Genomic DNA, 21473 nt, shown 5'->3' on the forward strand with positions numbered 1-21473 from the left:
GGGCGCATGTTCCCTGCACCCAGGGGCAGGGCCAGCCACCTACGGGGGCAGGGCTAGCCATCCATGGGGCAGGGCAAGCTCGGGTAGGACACTCCGCTTGGCCTCTGAGGTGTGATGGCCTGGGATTCAGACTCAGAGGCTGAACCTGAGGAATCCCAGCCTGCGCAGGATTCCCCGCCTCCAGAACCAGCTGAGCCAGGGCTGAGCTTGAAGAATCCTCACCTGTGCTGGATCCTCAGGTGCAGGCACCAGCTGAGTCTGCTCTGGCTCCTGAGGTGATGGAGGACCCATTGCTCCACTCCCAGCCCCGTCAGGGGAGGCTGAGGTTGCCTCTGGGTCTGGTAACCCTCCAGCCTCCTCTGAGCTGCAGAGGCTCAGGGCGGAGAGGCGGAGGGAACTAAGTTCCTGCAGGAGGAATGCTCACCTCCAGGCCAGGAGAGGTGGGTCTGGGACTGGGGCCGCCCTATGCCTCGGGGCAGATAAAAGCCAGCCAGCCCCAGTCCCAAGTTGCGGGAGCAACATTGTTGGTAGTCAGTTTTTGCCTGCACCCTGTCCTGCTGGATCTACTGACCTCACCTGACTCCCTGCTTTGGACCCAGCTTCAACTTTGACAGACGACCTGCCCTCAACCTCGGACTGGACTCGGACCACGCCTCACGGAAACCCACGGGACCAGCACACGAGGAGTCTGCCTGCCTCCTCCCATTCAGCTGCCCTACAACTGAGGGGGAGGCGGCAGGTGGACCATTTGGGGCAGCACAGAGTCTGCCAGTGCCTAAGCCACCGCATCACTCCTAGGAGAGATGCGTGGCTCGGGCTCACTGCAGGCCCCGCAGTGAGTGACACCTGGCATTTTGGCACCCCCCTCTGTGGTAGCACCCGAGGCAGCCCACCCCCATTGCCCCCTTCCTCCGCCCCTGTATATCAGTCATCTGAATTGAAAAAAATATATACACACAAATATATACTAATTAAGGAGGTGGTGCAAGAAAACCCTGATATGCTACCTGGCAGTGGCATAACTTTATAGTATAGGGGCTACCAATCTTTTCCCCACTTTAAAATAAAGTGCAGCGTGGCTCATTTACATTTTAACTAACCCAGAATGCTTTCACTACAGAAAGAGTAGGAGGTTCAATAGCTTATTCTGACTACCACCTCCAACCTTATCTGGAGAGAGCTCTTGGCTTTGCTATTAATGCCTTTGTTCCTTTCCCATGGTGATTTCAGTTTGAAGTTGTGTCATCATGACACTGCAAACGGACAACAAAATGCAGCCTTTTATGCCAGCACACAGACCTGCAAGCTCTTGATGTGTTTTAGGATGGGCAATTTTTGAAGTTGAGTGTATTTTTCATATACAGCAGGGAGGCTGCGTATAAATCGAAGCTGCTTATCTTTCTTTACAACTGATTTCCCAGACTTTGTGGGCACTTGTTTTCCTGGCATTTGATGAGCGATAAGCTCCTGCTACCTGCAGAATGCAGAATAAAAAATAATAAAGCCAAACTCTCACCTGTGCTGACCCTCGAAGTAATTGCAGCGCACAACATTTCCTGCGGTGATTAATAGCGGTGACAGCTACCATTTGGCTGAATAGTTAATACGGGTAATAAAGAAACAAACAATTGCCACTTCTGCCATCTGCGATCCGGCATCAATGTTTTATAGAACCAAAGCTGTTTATGAAGGAGCATCTTTATTTTTTATTTTTTAAATGGCTTCTTATTTCTAAGGCTAGCCTACTTAGCCAAAGCTCAAGGCCACTGCAAGCCAAAGTTTATTAACCGTTACTTCTGCTGTGTTGCAGACAGAGGGTGGGGTGGGAGGGATAACATAGGACTCAACAAGTATGTCGCGATTCTAGTTTTAAGCTTTTTCTTTCTTTTCCAGCATTTTACCTCAGCCCTCTTTATTGTTAAACTCAGCTCACTGTGTGATAGAGACATGGGGGGGGCATAATATGGGTGGGGCTAGGGAGGATCCACCTTCAGTACAGGACCCGGATGACCCCATTCCCACGAGGGCCTAGAACAAGGTAGGACAGCCTATGGCCCTCTAGATGTTGTTGGACTTCAACTCCCATCTTCCCTGTTCATTGGTCATATAAGATGGGGCTAATGGGAGTCCAACAACAACTAGAGGGCATCGTGTTTTCTTTTTTCTTTTCTATAATTTTAATTAAATTTTCTGTTTTACATTTTAGAATATTCATTTAAACAACCTTAAGATATCAACGACTTCCCTGCTTCTCTTTCCATGGTTCATTTTACGTTGCATAAATCCCTGCATATTTTATATAAACCATTCAGTATTCTATTATTGCATCCATCAAAACTTATTGACACTGTTGAATTTATCTGAATGCTGCCAAGGTTTTCAAGTGTACACAATATCCCCCCATATACAGTGGTACCTCTGGATGCGAATGGGATCCGTTCTGGAGCCCTGTTCGCATCCTGAAGCGAACGCAACCCGCATCTGGAAGTAACGCGTTCTGTTACTTCCGGGTCACCGTGGAGCGCAACCCGAAAATGCTCAACCCAAAGTTACTTTAACCTGAGGTATGACTGTATTCAATAAACATTTTCCAGCCTTCTTTAAACTTATGCTCTTCTTGTTCTCTTATTCTGTATGTTAAGTCCTCAAGCTGCGCATATTCCATCAATTTAAGTTTCCATTCTTCTTTAGCTGGGACCTCACCAGTTCCATTTTTGGGCTAACGAAACATGGGCTGCAGTGGTGGCATACATAAATAACTTTTTTGACACCTGAGATTTTCCATCTTCATTATCCCCAACGAAAAGACTCTGCTTTCTTTGGAGAAGTACTTATAAACATTTTTTTCAACTCATTATGAACTATATCTCAATGCTCTTTTACCCTTTTACAAGTCCCCTCATGTTTTCTACTACTCCTGCTTGTGAGTATGAGCTGGAGCTTATCCTACCACAATGTCTGTGGCCTTACCATCAAGCTCAGATTATGAGGACTCCACTCCAGAAATGGCCATTGAGCTACAACACCTAAAACATTGCTGGAGCCAACACTTGTAAAATTGGGAAAAGCCTCCTATATTTTTGATCGAGACTCAGCCGCAGCCTATCTAATGCCTTAGTGAACTGAAGCAGTATATAAGCCCTACTTTTGTGTGAGCAACAGACCTGACTTCCCATGAGCTTGAATTAGAGCTGTCCAAGGTCCTGATCATCTCAACCTTTCTGCTTGGGCCTAAACTTGTTCCAGAACCAACCTGGAGCAGAAGAGAAGCATAGCCATGGCAGAACCTGTTGAGGCTGGAAGGAAGCCCAAATTGCTTTCAGTTCTCCCTGTGGGCTCCTGGCAGTGCATGGCTATATTGGTCAGACCACTAAAATACCTTGACCCAGGGTCATTGGGCTATTTTGTGTAATCATTGGCAGATGGGTGTAGGAAGTTGAGAATTACAGTTTAGATGAATAAATCATGGAAAAGAACTTTTATTCAGTGGTCCTGAATAAATGCCGATAAACACTCTGGTATGTTATCTGTGCTTTCTCACAAAATAAAATGAAAATGAGAAAAAAGTGTAGCGCTGAATCTACACATTCTTTGAACATGGCCCCTGGGAAGAATGTGGTTTTGTCTTTATGAGAGGATGGAAATTGTTCTTCCCTTAAACTCCCTCAGGTACTCATGTTCTCTCAAATGAGAACGATACAATTCCACATATTGAATTGCACTCTTTTGAGGGGGGAGAAAAGGATGAGGGGAATCGGAAGGGATTCACGACAGATGTCGATCTGCAGTTGCCAAACTTGTCTCCATTGTGATGAAGTATAAAAATGTGCTCATTGACTATGGGGTTACTGTTTTGCATTCCAAAGGAAAAGGTCTATGTCATCTTATCCGACTAGTCGCATCTCTGTGAAAGAAGATGGGGAAGCTGGCCCTACGGAAAATATCCTTAAAATTCAAAGGTAGCATTAGCATATCACAATCTCCTTTCTGCTTAAGGTGCCCTACAGGTTGAAAACAATCCTATTTAGTCATGGCAGGTAGAGCAGCATGGGTTGTAAGCAACATCCTAAGGTCACTAGCTAGCAAATAAAGCAGTAAAGCAGCCACCAACATCATTTGGGCAGCGTTTTCTACAGCACAGACTTAAGCACACTGCAAACAAAAGTGCAGGCGCAAACCCAAAGTGTGGTTCAGCGAGATCAGCCAAGGATATGCATAATAGCAAAGGATGTGTGGTCTGGAAGCCCAGAATTTTCAACACAAAGAAAAGTAAAAAGCAGGATTCATAACTGGAAGCACAAAAAAGGAGAGGCCTGTCTGAATAGTATAGGTGGCATTGTTCAGTTGTACAAAACCAGCTGTCTCCTGAGAAATATCTATGTGGGACAAGAAGCTACAGTTAGAACTGGATATGGAACAACTGATTGGTTCAAAATTGGGAAAGGAGTACGACAAGGCTGTATATTGTCTCCCTGCTTATTTAACTTATATGCAGAACTCATCACGCGAAAGGCTGGACTGGATGAATCCCAAGCCGGAATTAAGATTGCTGGAAGAAATATCAACAACCTCAGATATGCAGATGACACAAACTTGATGACAGAAAGTGAGGAGGAATTAAAGAACCTTTTAATGAGGGTGAAAGAGGAGAGCACAAAATATGGTCTGAAGCTCAACATCAAAAAGCCAAAGATCATGGCCACTGGGCCCATCACCTTCTGGCAAATAGAAGGGGAAGAAATGGAGGCAGTGAGAGGTTTTACTTTCTTGGGCTCCATGATCACTGCAGATGGTGACAGCAGTCACGAAATTAAAAGACGCCTGCTTCTTGGGAGAAAAGCAATGACAAACCTAGACAGCATCTTAAAAAGCAGAAACATCAGCTTGCCAACACAGGTCCGTATAGTAAAAGCTATGGTTTTGCCAGTAGTGATGTATGGAGGTGAGAGCTGGACCATAAAGAAGGCTGATCGCTGAAGAATTGATGCTTTTGAATTATGGTGCTGGAGGAGACTCTTGAGAGTCCCATGGACTTCAAGAAGATCAAACCTATCCATTCTTAAGGAAACCAGCCCTGAGTGCTCACTAGAAGGACAGATCCTGAAGCTGAGGCTCCAATACTTTGGCCACCTCATGAGAAGAGAAGACTCCCTGGAAAAGACCCTGATGTTGGGAAAGCTGGAGGGCACAAGGAGAAGGGGACGACAGAGGATGAGATGTTCTCGAAGCTACCAGCATGAGTTTGACCAAACTGCGGGAGGCAGTGGAAGACAGGAGTGCCTGGCATGCTCTTGTCCATGGGGCCATGAAGAGTTGGACACGACTAAATGACTAAACAACAAAAACAGCACTATTCACATTGAGAGGGAAGCCTTCATTTGAACAGAAAAGGACTGTGTATGCATGTTACTTTTCAGTGACCACAGCATAGCAGAAAAGGAATAAACTCTCCCCCATGCCCCGGGTTCCCTCTGCAGCTTTTATTTACCTTTTTAAAAACATGCATGCTAATTGAATTCATACAGTTAACATTTCCTCTGGTTTGGCTCAGTGTGGTTTTTAAACCAGAGTACTGAAGCAGGTTCACAGGGTGCTGGCAAGTATGATTTGTTTAATCATTTGAAGTTTTTGACCTGCCATATCAGGAGTGCCCAAGTTCTTCAGTTCAGTCTCATGGTCTGAATTTCCTGGTTTCTCTTTATAAAGCTCTGCTGAAGTCTGGCTGAAGCAATTGCTGCAGCTCCTTCTGTTGCATACCATAAAACCAGGAAATGCTCGCCTGGTCTTTGTTAAGTGAGTTCAAACCAACAAGTCAACAACAACAACAAAACACAGCCAAAGCCGTCAGACATAAATCATGCAAAATATGCATTTTGGCCTGTATTTAATATTGATTTACTTATTTCTGATTAGTTTAGCTTTAGTCTTTTTCCTGAGTTCATACATGTTCATACATTCATCAAACAGAGAATGGCATCGTTTCATATTAACTACAGGAGATAAATCTTATTCCTACCAGTGGTACCTCGGGTTACATACACCTCGGGTTACATATGCTTCAGGTTACAGACTCCGCTAACCCAGAAATAGTACCTCAGGTTAAGAACTTTGCTTCAGGATGAGAACAGAAATTGTGCTCCGGCTGCGCGGCGGCAGCAGGAGGCCCCGTTAGCTAAAGTGGTGCTTCAGGTTAAGAACAGTTTCAGGTTAAGAACGGACCTCTGGAACGAATTAAGTATTTAACCCAAGGTACCACTGTACTAACATTTCACAGATTTAAATTGTACCCATACAATTTATTTTTAACTAGGGATGTAAGAAGACCCCAAATTTCATTCCAACTTGCATTCATCACAATCAGCACTGTTTCCATTTTGCTGCTGTTCAGCTTCTGCCGAATGCATATATTCCTTTCAGTGTAAAGGAATATCTGTGCAATATAAAAAGTAGTTAATTATATAACGTTTGCAGACATAACAACAGCAGCATTAACAACAATATGAACAACCAGCGATCATACTAGCATGACTGGTTTCTGTTCCTGACCACAAAAGAACACACGAACTGCAGCAATTTACACTTCCCCTTATGTCAGAATTATCTAGCATCCTTCTATGTAACACTCTCTGTTTTCAAAATCGTTGCTAGGGCATACCTCCTTCTATGTTATGATTGCTGCGAAGCAAGCCAATCTAACAAGGTTATTGGGGAATATTCACTTGTGCAAGCTGGTGGTGTGATATCAAAAACCCATGTTCTTGCTGGAACAGTTTTTCAACACTTAAAAACATGTTTATGGTGTGTGTCTGCTGCTTTTATTTTTAAGATAAAAGATGAATGGATAAACTGGAAAACATATATACAGCAATTCAAACATGTTTTTCGAAAATGTCAGCAGCATCTTGAAGAATGGTTGTGGGAAGAGAATTTCTGCTTGCTGATTTGCACATTTGTCATACATTGTAAAGCAAGATTCACACCATGGGTGAAGAACCCACAATGATGTCTCTTTTCAAATTTCATCTGCCTTCACCCCTGGGGTTCAGAAACATACATGTCCTCTAGAAATGAGATGCAACCACCCCTCACTTAGAAATTTAGCAACTAGAGAGATCAGTGACGGGGCTGAAATTTCAAGAATTGCAACTCTAGTGCATGTTAACAACACACTGTCTCACCAGAGTGGTGTATACTCTGGTTATCTCCTGCTTGGACTACTGCAATGCACTCTATGTGGGACTACCTTTGAAGGTGACCTGGAAACTACAACTAATCCAGAATGCGGCAGCCAGACTGGTGACTGGGGGCGGCCGCCGAGACCACATAACACCGGTCCTGAAAGACCTACATTGGCTCCCAGTATGTTTCTGAGCACAATTCAAAGTGTTGCTGCTGACCTTTAAAGCCCTAAACGGCCTCGGTCCTGTACACCTGAAGGAGTGTCTACACCCCCATCATTCAGCGCAGACACTGAGGTCCAGTGCCGAGGGCCTCCTGGCAGTTGCCTCCCTGCGAGAAGCAAGGTTACAGGGAACCAGGCAGAGGACCTTCTCGGTAGTGGCGCCCACCCTGTGATACGGCCTCCCAGCAGATGTCAAGGAAATAACCAACTGTCTGACTTTGAGAAGACATCTGAAGGCAGGCCTGTTTAGGAAAGTTTTTAATGTTTGCTGTTTTATCGCTTTATTATTATTAATAATATTCTGTTGGAAGCCACCCAGAGTGGCTGTGGAAATAATAATAATAATAATAATAATAATAATAATAATAATAATAATAATAATAATGGCAGCCCCAAATGACTTGGAAAAGTCTAGCATGGACAAGAGTTTACCAGGGACATAAAGGTAAAGATAAAGGGACTTCTGACCATTAAGTCCAGTCGTGACTGACTCTGGGGTTGCGGTGCTCATCTCGCTTTATTGGCCAAGGGAGCCGGCGTACAGCTTCCAGGTCATGTGGCCAGCATGACTAAGCCGCTTCTGGCGAACCAGAGCAGTGCACGGAAGCACCGTTTACCTTCCCGCCGGAGCGGTCCCTATTTATCTACTTGCACTTTGACGTGCTTTCAAACTGCTAGGTTGGCAGGAGCAGGGACCTAGCAATGGGAGCTCACCCCGTCACGGGGATTCGAACCGCTGACCTTCTGATCGGCAAGTCCTAGGCTCTGTGGTTTAACTCACAGCGCCACCCGCGTCCCATACCAGGGACATACAATAGATATAAAAACTAATAACAACAGTTATATACATAGGTGCCAACTCCTTGGGGCCAAGGCAGTTTTGCCACCCAAAGTATTTTCTTTGAAGGTGCTGGGCCTCCTCAATGTTCAGAGGATGTTGCATGACATTGCACATGTGACGTCAAGACATCACACAATGTTGCGTCGGCCTCTAGATCCTCTGGAGAAGCTGGAACCTCTGGTTATATATGTCCTCCCCATTAGCAAAAACACAACACCATGTTAACTATTTAACAAAAGCAACTACAGTGGTACCTCTGGTTACATACTTAATTCGTTCTGGAGGTCCATTTTTGACCTGAAACTGTTCTTAACCTGAAGCACCACTTTAGCTAATGGGACCTCCTGCTGCCACCGCACCGCCAAAGCACGATTTCTGTTCTCATCCTGAAGCAAATTTCTTAACCCGAGTGTGGCGATCACACAGGGTCCCCAAACGTTTGACGATCTATTGATCCCTGTGTCACCACTATGATCACTTCCCTGCTGCCACCAACCCGTTTTTCTCGGGTATACACTGAGTCCAGACAGTTGTTAACATTAAAACAAATAATCAAGTTTATTTTATAAGCATGAACAAGTTTATGGTTTCAGATAATTTTTCTTGTCAGTTTCTTATCCTTAGTTTCTATACCGGCCTATACCTTCCTAATAACTGCTAACTGATTATCCCAACTGTCTATCTGACTCCTAACAGTTTCACTCACTCCCTCACATCAAAACTAGACCAACCCACAGACATCCCCCTTCTTCCTTCTCCAACTCCCAACTGACTTTTCAACAACTCCAACTCTAACTCTAACTCCTCCCCTTGGGTTCCCACTGGCCAATCACTTCACACTTATTTAACCCTTTCCTTATGACTAGGAAGGCAAATGCCACACCGAGGTACTATTTCTGGGTTAGCGGAGTCTGTAACCCGAGGTACCACTGGATTCTAGTCCAAATGGGATATGTGGGATTCAGTTTTGAGTCCCATTCCAGCGAGGCTTTTTTTGGTGTGGCCAATCACTGCAAACATTTGAATGTTCATTCGCATCACAGCATGCAGGAAATTAACAACGTAATGTCTGCTATTTTCTAATTTCTTCCTCCTCACTCTGCAAACGTATTCCCAGGTGCCTCATTCACTTTACAAGCAGATGCGAAGGCTCATAAACTCAATTACAGCCCAAAGGAACGAGACATTCTGAGAACTTTCTGTTGCTAAGGTAACCCACCCTCCATTGGCCGATGTTTACACTGAGTCTCCGGGTCTCTCGCTTTGGCAGTCGTGAAAATACATATGTAAGGAACAGAAGCAGAGAAACCATAAGGTATGGCAAACTTCTACAGCCACTAAGTGCTCCGGTTGGGAGCAGTAACTGCAGGACACAAATTCTGTTCATTGAAACTAGGAATCCATCTGCACTATGCATTTAATGCACTATGATACCACTTTAGACAGTCATGGCTTTCTCCAAAGAGTCTCCCGGGGACTGTTGTTTGTTATGAGTAGTAGTAGTAATAATAATGATGATGATAATGATAATGATAATAATTTATTATTTATACCCCGCTCATCTGGCTGACTTGCCCCAGCCACTCTGGGCGGCTCCCAACAGAATATTAAAATACAATAGTCTATTAAACATTAAAAACTTCCCTAAACAGGGCTGCCTTCAGATGTCTTCTAAAAGCCCTTTGTGGCTTAGGGCCCTTGTATCTACGGGACCGCCTCTCCTGGTATGCCCCGCAGAGGACCTTAAGGTCCATGAATAACCATAGTTTAGAGGTCCTGGGCCCTAAGGATGTCAGACTATCCTCTACCGGGACCAGGGCTTTTTCAGTCATGGCTCCGACCTGGTGGAGTGCTCTGTCCCATGAGACTAGGGCCCTGCAGGATTTAACTGCCTTCCGTTGGGCTATTCTGCCTGGCCTTTAATTTGAATTCAGCCTGATCTTTTATTTCACTTCTCTTCCCTCCCTCTCCCCTTTTATGAAGATCACCTGCTCTGAGACCCCACAGCTAATTCTACCCTGGCCTCCTCGCTGGCCCAAGTAGGACCAATTCAGCCAGCTAGCCCTGGGGATTATCTAATGCTAATTTCCCCTAAATTGGTTTTTTAATTTTATTGTTATTCATGTTTTTATACTGCATTTTATGCTGCTTTTATAATTAAGTGTTTTAAATTTGTTGTTAGCCGCCATGAGCCCTTTGAACCAGGAAGGGTGGGGTATAAATAAAATACTATTATTATTATTATTATTATTATTATTATTATTAGTCTGGTAGTTGTTTATCTCTTTGGCATCTGGTGGGAGGGTGTTCCACAGGGTGGTCGCCACTACCGAGAAGGCCCTCTGCCTGGTTCCCTGTAACTTTCTCACAGGGAGGGAACTGCCAGAAGGCCCTCTGTTTCTGTTAACGGTTTCTGGCTTTCCCAAGACTTAAAGCATATCCCCTTTGTGACATCACACATGACATCAGAATGGCATGTCTGCATTCAACCTCCTAGACTATCTCCAGGCCGACAACAATGGCCAGTAAACTTCTGCAGCCAAGTAACCATCAGCCTGACTACCCAGTTGTTTCTATCTAGACTATTGGATGTTTATTTTTTGCTCTCATAATCAAAGCCTGAAGAAGAGCTGCATGTAATCTGAAAACCTGCTTTCACTGTTAAAGAAAACTAATTGTCAGGAACTGGGCAGAGGAGGAATGGTAGAGACCTCCTCCCATCCTGACCCTTCCAGGGAGGAGTAAAAGGAAGACAGTATAGATTTACAACAGGGGTTTGTGGGAGGTAGCAACTCAGAGGCAGATGAGGGGGAAAATTGGGGAATAATGGGAGAGGAGGAGCAGAGGCAGAGAAGCAGGTGGCTGACACGTTGTCATTAGAAAGCATTCCAGACCCTCCATCTCATCTCCCAGAGCCCAGTGAGCCTTAAAAGTAGGAGAGCAAAGAGCTCAAAGACAGAGGGCATGTAGCAGCACCCGTAGAGGAGATGATGAGAATGACGAATGAGGAAGTGGGAGAGACAGATGGTGGAGATTCACTCTGGACAACACCATTATCCAAGATGCTGGGTTCTATAGCCTCTCTCTGTAAAGTCTGAAATAAAAAAAGACTGTATGAAACTTTTCCTTGTCTTCATACTATTCTGGGCAACCAGCCAGGAGCCACTGACAGCATCCTGACAGCAGGGAGCAGAGAGCAATAGCTATTCAAACTACCTACCTTCAAGTGGGAGATATGGGGTTGGTGGAGATTCACTCGGGACAATGCCATTATCTGGGTTCTATAGCCTCTCTCTGTAAAGTCTGAGATAATAAAGGCACTGGTGGAGGAAGGTGGGTGTGGGGGGTGCGGTGGACAGCAGGTGTCGGCCATGTGGGTGGGTGACATCGCCACACCACCCACCCCCACTCACTGTGAGGGCGGCGCTCCTAGGCGCTCGCTGCATGGGTGGTGGGCCGCTAGGGATGATGCTGCCACGGGCAGTTAATGGTGCCCCCCGACGCTCACTGCACAGGCAGCAAATGGGTAGGGAAGTTCTCCACGAGGGCAGCAAACGGTGCCCCCCCCCATGTTCACCACGCGGGCGGTGGTCAGCTAAGGATGCTTGCCATGTGGGCAGCTAGCCCTGGTCCTGCGGGCCAGCTAGCCCTGCCCCCATACCGCGCCAGGTGCCGGGGCAGGTAGCTCCGCCCCTGAATAAAGGACTATAAGAAAATTTGCCTTTATACTTTCCTTGGCAACCAGCCAGGAGCTCTTGACAGCATCCTGACACCTACTGAGTTAACGGCAGAGGTGAGTTTTGTTCAAACTGACCTAAAACATAAGGTCTGTTGGCATGAAATGGCTTACCCCTTGTAAGAAGGGGACTCTGTATCAGGCATATTTCAAGAATACGCAAACTCTTCAGCTGTTCTGGTTAAATAGGCTGCTGTTTGCTTCAGCAAACAGCAAATGGCACACAAATTCATGAAATCTCAAAAGCAAAGAAGTTGTGTGCAAAAAAACCCAGTCACTAAATTAGTGGGTGAGTGATTTATAAGTACTAGACTTACAAGCACTCTTCTCATAATTAACCCTCTTAGAGGCGACACAGAGAACTCTAATGGCACCATGAGGCGTTCTCCTGTTATTGTTTTGATGCTAAATACACAGCAGATAATTCTGTGTACCTATTGCATCGTAAGTACCAACTTATTCCTATTTGCATCATTTCTGCCTTCAAATACAAACACACCTCTCATAAACCTAGGTGTGGCCTGCACATGTGAGCGAATTAGGTGGGAATGGTATGGTAGAAGAATGGGTGGGAAGACTCAGTTTTGAAAGCTCCTCTGTGTTAGAGTAAGCTTCTTGAAATTGGGCAGCAAAATGTGGACTCATCTAAAACCTTTCTCTGTGAACTACTGGGGTGGGGGGTTACCTGCAAGGAGGCTTTCCCCGTGCAGGAATATGAAAGCATAGCACCACTGTCTCTGCAACCTGAAATGGCACAGTCTACGCTGCCACATCATGCTGCTGCATGTGAAGACTAGGTCATGAGTTTGTCATAACTGCAATCAAAATCTATGTCAGACCAGGAAAAAAAAACTGTGTCCCCACAACATATTCTGAAGGAGAGTTTCCACCCCCATCGTTCAGCCCAGACACTGAGGTCCACCTCTGAGGGCCTTCTGGCAGTTCCCTCACTGCAAGAAATGAGGTTAGAGGAACCAGGCAGAAGACCTTCTCAGTGGTGGCGCCTGCCCTGTAGAACGCCCTCCCATCAGATGCCAAGGAAATAAACAACGATCTGAAGGCAGCCCTGTTTAGGGAAGTTTTTAATATTTGATGTTTTATCGTGCTTTTAATATTCTGTTGGGAGCCACCCATAGTGGCTGGGTAAACCCAGCCAGATGGACAGGGAATGAATGAATGAATGAATGAATAAAAATACTCTCTTCACCAAAGTTGGGGTTGTTGTTTTTTACTGAAGATATAGATGATGTGATGGAAACTGTCTTGCAAATCACAACCTGCAAACAACAGGTTTTGAAAGAAAAGTTTGAAACGCCGAAGCAAAATTCTGCCTTATTATTATTATTATTAAACGTTTTATTTAGGTTTACTTACAAACAAACAAAACAATAAGATACACACACTTAACCACAAAATAAACCGAAAAAGTAAGGACAAAAGGAACATAAAATACCACACCTGTGTGACTTCCTTCCACCAGCTCTCATCATCTTTAAATCATTTAAAGTCTTATTTACATTGCATATCATTTATCACTGTAATTATTTCTTTTATGGTACTATTATAATATAACACCAGGTCATCCTTACAAGCTTAGTCTAAACATATCAGCATGTTATCTTTAGAGCAGTGTTTGTTCATGTAATCTTCGAACCATAACCATTGTGCCCTTAATTTCTAGTGTGGTTGGTAATTCTGCCTTTTAATTTACCTTGACCAAAAAAAAAAAAAAAATATTCATCAAAAACCCATCTGGTCCGTAGGATTCCAGCTGCTTCTCTTTTTGCTACCATATCCTTCTTTGAACAGTATTTAGACCTCTGATTTTTCTGCACAAGGGATCCCTGATCACAGATTTGCCACATTTTTCATAATCTGCAAAGTGCTACAGACCTATGATGCAATGTGGCTGTGACAGGACAATGCGTCTGCAAGCTGAGCAGCACTGAAATCTTTCTATGTGCTCTTTCCTACCCCTAAATAGAGAAGAGAAAATATTTTTGAAAGGTTAATGGAATGGAAAAGCATAGTGTAGTTAGTAGGAGAAGGAACAGCAGCAAAGTGACATTTAAATGAGGTTTTAATCTGTGCACCATGGAAGAATTAAAACTTGTATTGTTATGCTTTGCTTTAGATTTCTTTTTGTGCATTTAGTTATTATTTCAGGCAAGCCTCCTACTTCCTTATTGGCCACCAAGCTATAGAGAAATTACGACGAAAAAAACACCATATCCATGGTAGTTTGACTCTCATTTATCTGCAGTTTGCTTTTTATAACATGTCCTTTCTCCAAATGATTGTTTCTTATGCCTGCTGGCCATGAGGTTTATAACGAAAGTGAACTTTATATTCATTTTGATTCTCCTAGTTTTCACCTTCCCTGTGGACAAAAAAATCCAACCTTAAAATGCCTTGGGGGAAAGAACAATTTCAAATTGTGTTGATACGTTATCATCCAACGTTGACTTTTGCCTCAGATAAGGAATGATCAGTGTTGCCAGCTCTGTGACATTTCTCAAATCCATTCACAATTATGGAGCATGCATGCCCCCCCCACACAAACACACACACACACACACACACACACACACACACTGTTTCCATATCTAAAACCAGGGTCTCTCCTTCCATTTAATGATTGATAAGCCAATTTTATATGTACTTAGCAAACTGATGGTTACTTGGCTAGAGAAGTTTACTGACCATTGCTGTTGGCCTGGAGATAGTCTAGGAGGTTGAATGCAAACATGCCATTCTGATGTCATGTGTGATGTCACAAAGGGGATATGCTTTAAGTCTTGGTAAAGCCAGAAACAGTTAACAGTCAGACAGCATCTCAGCCCTGTCAAGATGGAACTCCATAAAAGGTGATGAATATTTGGGGGATATATTAACTTTTACTATTAGGGGAAAGTTTTAGATTGGTTTGCCAGCTTGTGTCCTATCAAGTTGAGGCCAATAGATATACATTCACAGCCCTGTACCCATCAAATAATCAACTATATGTGTGACTTTGGGACTGATTCATACAACCACATTTCCTTTATCCACTCTATAGCAGCTTTTTCTCTGCATTTGAAAAAAATAAAGAAGGAGAAGATAAGGAACCAGGAATAAGATTTGGATGAGGATGGTGAGGATCTAAGCTTTACAAGTGAGGGGGCTAGGAAGATAGATTTGTGGTCCAGCCTAGGAATGATGGGTGCTTCATATTATTGAATTCCTGTTCCACAAAAAAAAAGTCTTTGAGCTCTTTGCTCTCCTACTTTTATGGCTCGCCCGGTTCTGGGAGATGGGGGGTCTGGAATGCTTTCTAATCTTCCTCTCCCATTATTCCCCAATTTCCCCCCTCATCTGCCTCTGAGCTGTGACCTCCCGCAACCCCCTGTTGTAAATCTATATTGTCTTCTTCTCCCTTCTCCCTGGAAGGGTCAGGGTGGGGAGGAGGTCACCACCATTCCTCCTTCTCTGCCCAGCCCCTGACAGTAGGTGACTTTAAGAACGCTATTATCTCTCACACACACTCAAATCTACATTATTGGGATAAAAAAAATACTAAAAGGATTTGCTTTGAACACTCTCAAGTTATTCTCATTCTAAATAGTAGAATATTTCAAATATAACAATGCTAACAACTGGGAAAGTATGTTTGAGTTCAGGTGTGCCAACTTGAATAAAATATTGAGGGGGCTAGGTAAGCCCTGCCCCACATACTGTATTTTTTGCTCTATAAGACTCACTTTTTCCCTCCTAAAAAGTAAGGGGAAATGTATGTGCGTCTTATGGAGCGATGGCAGGCTGCGCAGCTATCCCAGAAGCCAGAATATTTTTTTTCTTGTTTTCCTCCTCCAAAAACTAGGTGCGTCTTATGGTCTGGTGTGTCTTATAGATTGAAAAATGTGATGATTGATCACATGATGCTGTGTACACACACCATTTGAATGGCAAAGTTCAACAACTTAGGGGACTCCCCCCCACAAAAAAAATATTATTGGGGAGTCTGAAGACCCCCTCGGCCTCTGGGAGTTGGCTCCTCTGTTTGAGTTGGTAACTGTTAGGTTAATTGATGTATTTAGGTGGATTCCTTCAGAAAGATTAAGGATCTTGACTGCATATTTCTATTTCATATATATGTATATTTCTCTGTGTACTAGTTAATACATCAGAATAATGTATTAGCATTGGTCTCAGCGGCTGCTCCCAGTCACCAGTCTGGCTGCCGCATTCTGGATTAGTTGTAGTTTCTGGGTCACCTTCAAAGGTAGCCCCACATAGAGCGCATTGCAGTAGTCCAATCGGGAGTTAACCACAGCATGCACCACTCTGGTGAGACAGTTGGTGGGGAGGTAGGGTCTCAGCCTATGTACCAGATGGAGCTGGTAGACCCTGGATACAGAATTGACCTGCGCCTCCATGGACAGCAGTTTTACCTGTTCTGTTTCTTACAGCATAAAGTCTCTGAGTCCTTAGTTCCTTTATTTCTTGACATGGGCTTCCACCTTCCTCACATCCTCTCTTGAAAACGCTCAAGCATTCTGGACAATGACTCCCATATGGTGGCATTTTTAGGAGCCCCTAGGATACCAAAACAGAAGCACCACTCTGGACAGAATGGGACTTGAGTCAGACAGAATCTATAAGACCACCCACACTTTTGACTTTTGTATGATCTTTATCGGAAGCCATCAACTTGAAGAGCAGCATGTGTGTTTGAAGTAAGAAGTGCGCAATAATTTCATCTGCAGGCCAAAGCACGGAGCGTTCTTAGGAAGACATTTGAAAATGTAAATGTCAGGAGATGAATAATTAGATGGAACATACTGAAGGCTTTTCCTGTGGATTAATGCTATAGTATTGCGGCTGATCTTGTTTCAAAATATAGCCAGTATTGTAAGTCCATCAAGCTGTAATTAAACAATGAACTAGAGAATACCAGTGTATTATTTAACGATTGTCCACTCTGCTCCATTAAAAAAGTCACTTGCTTAAAATCATGAGTCGTTGCAACATAAAACACAATCCCAGTAAAGAGAGATAAAATAATAGAAAGAATCCAAACCTGATACAGTCAAAAAGGAAAAACAAGAGCTCAAATCTAAATTCACATGGGGCAAATGGTCTGCAATCATGGCTGCCATGTTTCCTTACATGATTTAAACTTGCTTTATAAATAGCAATTTTTCAGAAATAAATAAGTATAGCTTAGAAAAATCTGCTGGTACTGAAATCCAAACCATGTGGTTTTTGCAGAAAGAGACTGTATTTAACTTTTTAAAAATCTAATTTGTCAGAGCAGCAAGTGCATGTAACATTGCCTTATGTAATATTTGTTTGTCTTTGCTAGCTAACACTTGACATATTTTTCCCCAAATTAATTCCTAGGCATAATTCTGGACAGGATAATGGAAAATAAGTCTTTCTCTTGGGGATTTATGTAATAGAGAGGGCTATAAGAGCAATCTGCAACATCCTCCGCACACTGTCGAGCTCAGACACACAGACATTTCTTAAAAGAATGTTAAAAAATGCATTTTCCCTCCCAATAACGGGAAAGTAGAATTTGAAAGTGTCGAGCACTATGGGCATTCCTTGTAGCACAAAATGCTGAATCATTAAAATACGAATCCATACCATGACTAGGTTTTACGAACCCACACAACTCAACTGTCCCGAATTAAGCAGGACATCAAGTATTCACAAAAACTGCCCCAGTGTGATGGCCTGGGAATCTGATTCAGAGGCTGAACCTGAGGAATCCCAGCCTGCACAGGAGTCCCCGCCTCCAGGGCCTGCTAAGCCAGGGCAGGGGCTTGAACCTGAAGGGCCCGCACCTGTGCCGGATCCTCAGGAGCAGACACCAGCTGAATCCGCTGGGGCTCCAGAGGTGATCAAGGACCCATCACCTGCAGGTGCTCCTCTCCCAGCTCTGTCAGGGGAAGGTGAGGTTGCCTCTGGGTCCAGTAACCCTCCAGCCTCTTCTGAGCTGCAGAGGCTCGGGGCAGAGAGGCGGAGGAAACTAAGTTCCCGCAGAAGGAGTGCGCACCTCCAGGCCAGGAGAGGCGAGTCACCTGTGGACCTGTGGACCAGGGCCGCCCTATGCCTCAGAGGAGATAAAGGCCAGCCCGCCCAGTCCCAGGTTGCGGGAGCAACATTGTTGGTCACCTGTTCCTGCCGGCACCCTGTCCTGCTTTCTGCCAGAGTTCCTGACCACGCCCGACTCCCTGCCTTGGACCCCGCTTCAGCCTCGGATCGGACACGGACCACACTGCACGGTAACCCCTCCCCCCAGGACCAGCACACCTAGCTTCTGTTTGATGTCTGTGATGTCCTGCTTTCACCACCTCGCCTCTGCATTTTCTAGGACAGCCAGGGTGGCTTCTGCTATAGGCTCTACCGCACACTTCTGGATACAGATATACCACTTTCAGCAGCTGTAGCAAGGCTGAGTAACCTGAAGAACAGGCCATGAGAAGGAAGAGTAGGCTGCTAGAAGCCCCAGGACTAGTTGCAGAGAGCCGCCAAGGTAAGGCCACGGAGATGCAATGAGGTCGAGGGTATGTTCTTTCATATGTGGTGGACCTGTAAAAGGGTAAAAGAGTATTGGGAAATAATGTATAATGAAATGAAAAAAATGTTTCCCAAAAACAACAACAACCCAGAGTCCTTTTCGTTGGGGATAATTCGGATGGAAATATCCAGGGGTCAAAAAGGGTTATTTATGTATGCCACTACGGTGGCCCGTGTTTTGTCAGACCAAAACTGGAGAACGAGCAAGGTCCCAACCAAAGAAGAATGGCAACTTAAGCTGACAGAATATGCGCAGCTTGCGGTTCTGACGTATAGAATAAGAGGACAATAAGAACATTAGTTTAAAGAAGATTGGAAAATGTTTATTGAATATATGGGGGGAAATTGTGTACACTTGAAAACATTGACAACATTCAGATAAATTCAACAGTATAAATAATTTTTGATGGAAGTAATAATGGAATACTGAATGGTTTAGTTTATATAAAATATGTAGGAATTTATGCTATGTAAAGTGAATCATGGAAAGAGAAGAAGGAAAGTCATTGATATTTTAAGGTTGTATAAATGAATATTCTAAATTGTAAAACACAAAATTTAATAAAAATTTTACACACACACACATGAAAAGAGTCCATGGATTGGGGGGTAGGAAAAAAACCAAGCAGTTCAGTCAGGGCAGGCGAGAGAAAGAGTCCATGGATTGGGTGGGGGTGTTTGATGGCTAAACTACTGTTTTCAGGATTCTTGGGGTAGTAGGGAAATTTGCTTTAAATGTGTGGTGTGTACAGTGGTACCTCTGGTTGCGAATGGGATCTGTTCCAGAGCCCCGTTTGCAGCATGAGCAGAGCGCAACCTGCATCTGCGCATTTGCACATGCGCGGGTCGCAATTCACAGCTTCTGCACATGCGCGTGATATCATTTTTGAGCGTCTGCACATGTGCGAGCAGTGAAACCCAGACATAACCCTTTCCGGGACTTCCGGGTCGCTGCGGGACGCAACTTGAAAAGACGTAACCTGAACCGAACGTAACAAGAGGTATGACTGTACTCCATTTCAGTTGCCCTCAGATTGTCAGGTGACCCCATCTGCTTGCCTACCACTGTTGTTTTGCACATGCAGTTACTGGTAGCTGTTACTGGTAACATTTGCTTCATTGGTTGCAGTTGGCGCTGTGGTCTAAAACACTGAGCCTCTTGGTCTTGCCGATTAGGAAGGCCTGCGGTTTGAATCCCCGTGACGGGGTGAGCTCCCGTTGCTCTGTCCCAGCTCCTGCCAACCTAGCAGTTTGAAAGCACACCAGTGCAAGTAGATAAATAGGTACTACTGCGGCGGGAAGGTAAACGGCATTTCTGTGTGCTCTGGTTTCCATCACGGTGTCCCGTTGCGCCAGAAGCGGTTTAGTCCTGCTGGCCACATGACCCGGAAAGCTGTCTGTGGACAAACGCCAACTCCCTCAGCCTGAAAGCGAGATGAGCGCAGCAACCCCATAGTCGCCTTTGACTGGACTTAACCGTCTAGGGGTCCTTTACCTTTTTACATCCTCACTATCCCAAATAACAGAGATTGGCTTGAAATGCAGTTACCTTCCATTCACTCCTCCTGCTTTGCAGCTTTGGAAAGAAAGCTGACCTGAAGAACCTGATTTCACTCACTGTTTCATAATCATGGGGTTGTGATGGTAGGGTGTGAGATTATAGCAAGATTTCATGTTCACCAGGAGGAAGAAATACAGTATTCCAAAATGTTGATGATGGAAGTAGAAAGCTATTGTTGTGATAGTCATCAACTATCTTGTATTTTATTCAGATGTTTTATCCTATACTTCTTCCTTTGTCCTTAAAAAAAAAATCCTAACTGCTATTTTATTTATATGTTGTTGTTTTTTTATCCTGGTCTGTGACCGTAATAAAGTTCATTCATTCAGACACACATAAAAGTGGGCTCTCTAGCTTACCCTTAAAGACAATCTCTCTGTTTTTCTCTGCTTGTCCTGGCTCTCAGCATGACCACTTCTACAACCTGCCACCGCTTTCTTCAACTTTATTTATTTATTAAAAACAAACAAACATGAAATACAGCTGTACGTAAAATGACTAGCTAGTGTTCCTTCTGAAGTTTAATTTGGATGGTTTATTTCCTGAGAGAACCCCTATGTACATTTTATAGGCGTGGTGGCAATTTATTCCGAGACTGTTTCCAAATAAATGGCAAAAGTTCATCTTGGAATGCCACCAAACCTTGGAGTAAGTTACATAACATGCCTCAGCTGATCATAAAGCATAAGATTTGTTAACTCCGTATACGTACACAATATATTTATCCTGCTAAACTGTCGGTCCTCAACACAGCAAGGCAATAATTATAGCTTTCATTAAATTATGCTAGGAATCGCACAATGAATTACACAGCAGGCTACGGGGTATAAAACATCTTGGTACCGCAGCAATGAACCAGGAACTAGAAGTCTTTTCATCCTGAGATCTGGCTTGCTTTTGCTTTCATTTAAGGTCCTGACAATGACAGAGTCCATTAACTATCCAGTTGATTGTCAAGTCAAAGCAATATAATCCACTGGGTTATTGTTGCTGTTGTTGTTTTTAAAATGTGGTGGTGGTTGCTATATTGTACAGGTTGCAGCCTCCAGATTCACACCGATGTTGCAAAACCTTGGATGCCCTGCGCATGCATGGGAATTTTAGGTTTCTGTACAGTGGTACCTCAGGTTACACACGCTTCAGGTTACACACGCTTCAGGTTACAGACTCTGCTATCTCAGAAATATTACCTTGGGTTAATAACTTTGCTTCAGGATGAGAACAGAAACCGTGCACCAGCGGCGCGGCAGCAGCAGGAGGCCCCATTAGCTAAAGTGGTGCTTCAGGTTAAGAACAGTTTCAGGTTAAGAACAGACCTCCGGAACGAATTAAGTTCTTAACCCGAGGTACCACTGTACATACGTTG

General features: G+C 44.2%; 2 long non-coding RNA genes across 2 annotated transcripts in view; both read left to right on the forward strand.

The window, feature by feature from the left end:
• Positions 1-9149: 9149 nt before the first annotated feature.
• LOC310681667 overlaps positions 9150-21473 on the forward strand; it is a 40442-nt gene continuing 28118 nt past the window's right edge. The window contains exon 1 of the long non-coding RNA XR_014513478.1: positions 9150-9558. This is a non-coding gene — a long non-coding RNA (uncharacterized lncRNA). The remainder of the gene's footprint in view (positions 9559-21473) is intronic.
• On the forward strand, positions 14766-16909 carry LOC310681645. The gene is made up of 2 exons (XR_014513439.1): positions 14766-14846; positions 16428-16909. It is a non-coding gene; the product is annotated as an uncharacterized lncRNA (long non-coding RNA).

This window comes from Podarcis tiliguerta, assembly GCF_965153285.1.
Source record: "Podarcis tiliguerta genome assembly, chromosome: 7".
NCBI classification, from domain to species: Eukaryota; Metazoa; Chordata; class Lepidosauria; order Squamata; family Lacertidae; genus Podarcis; species Podarcis tiliguerta.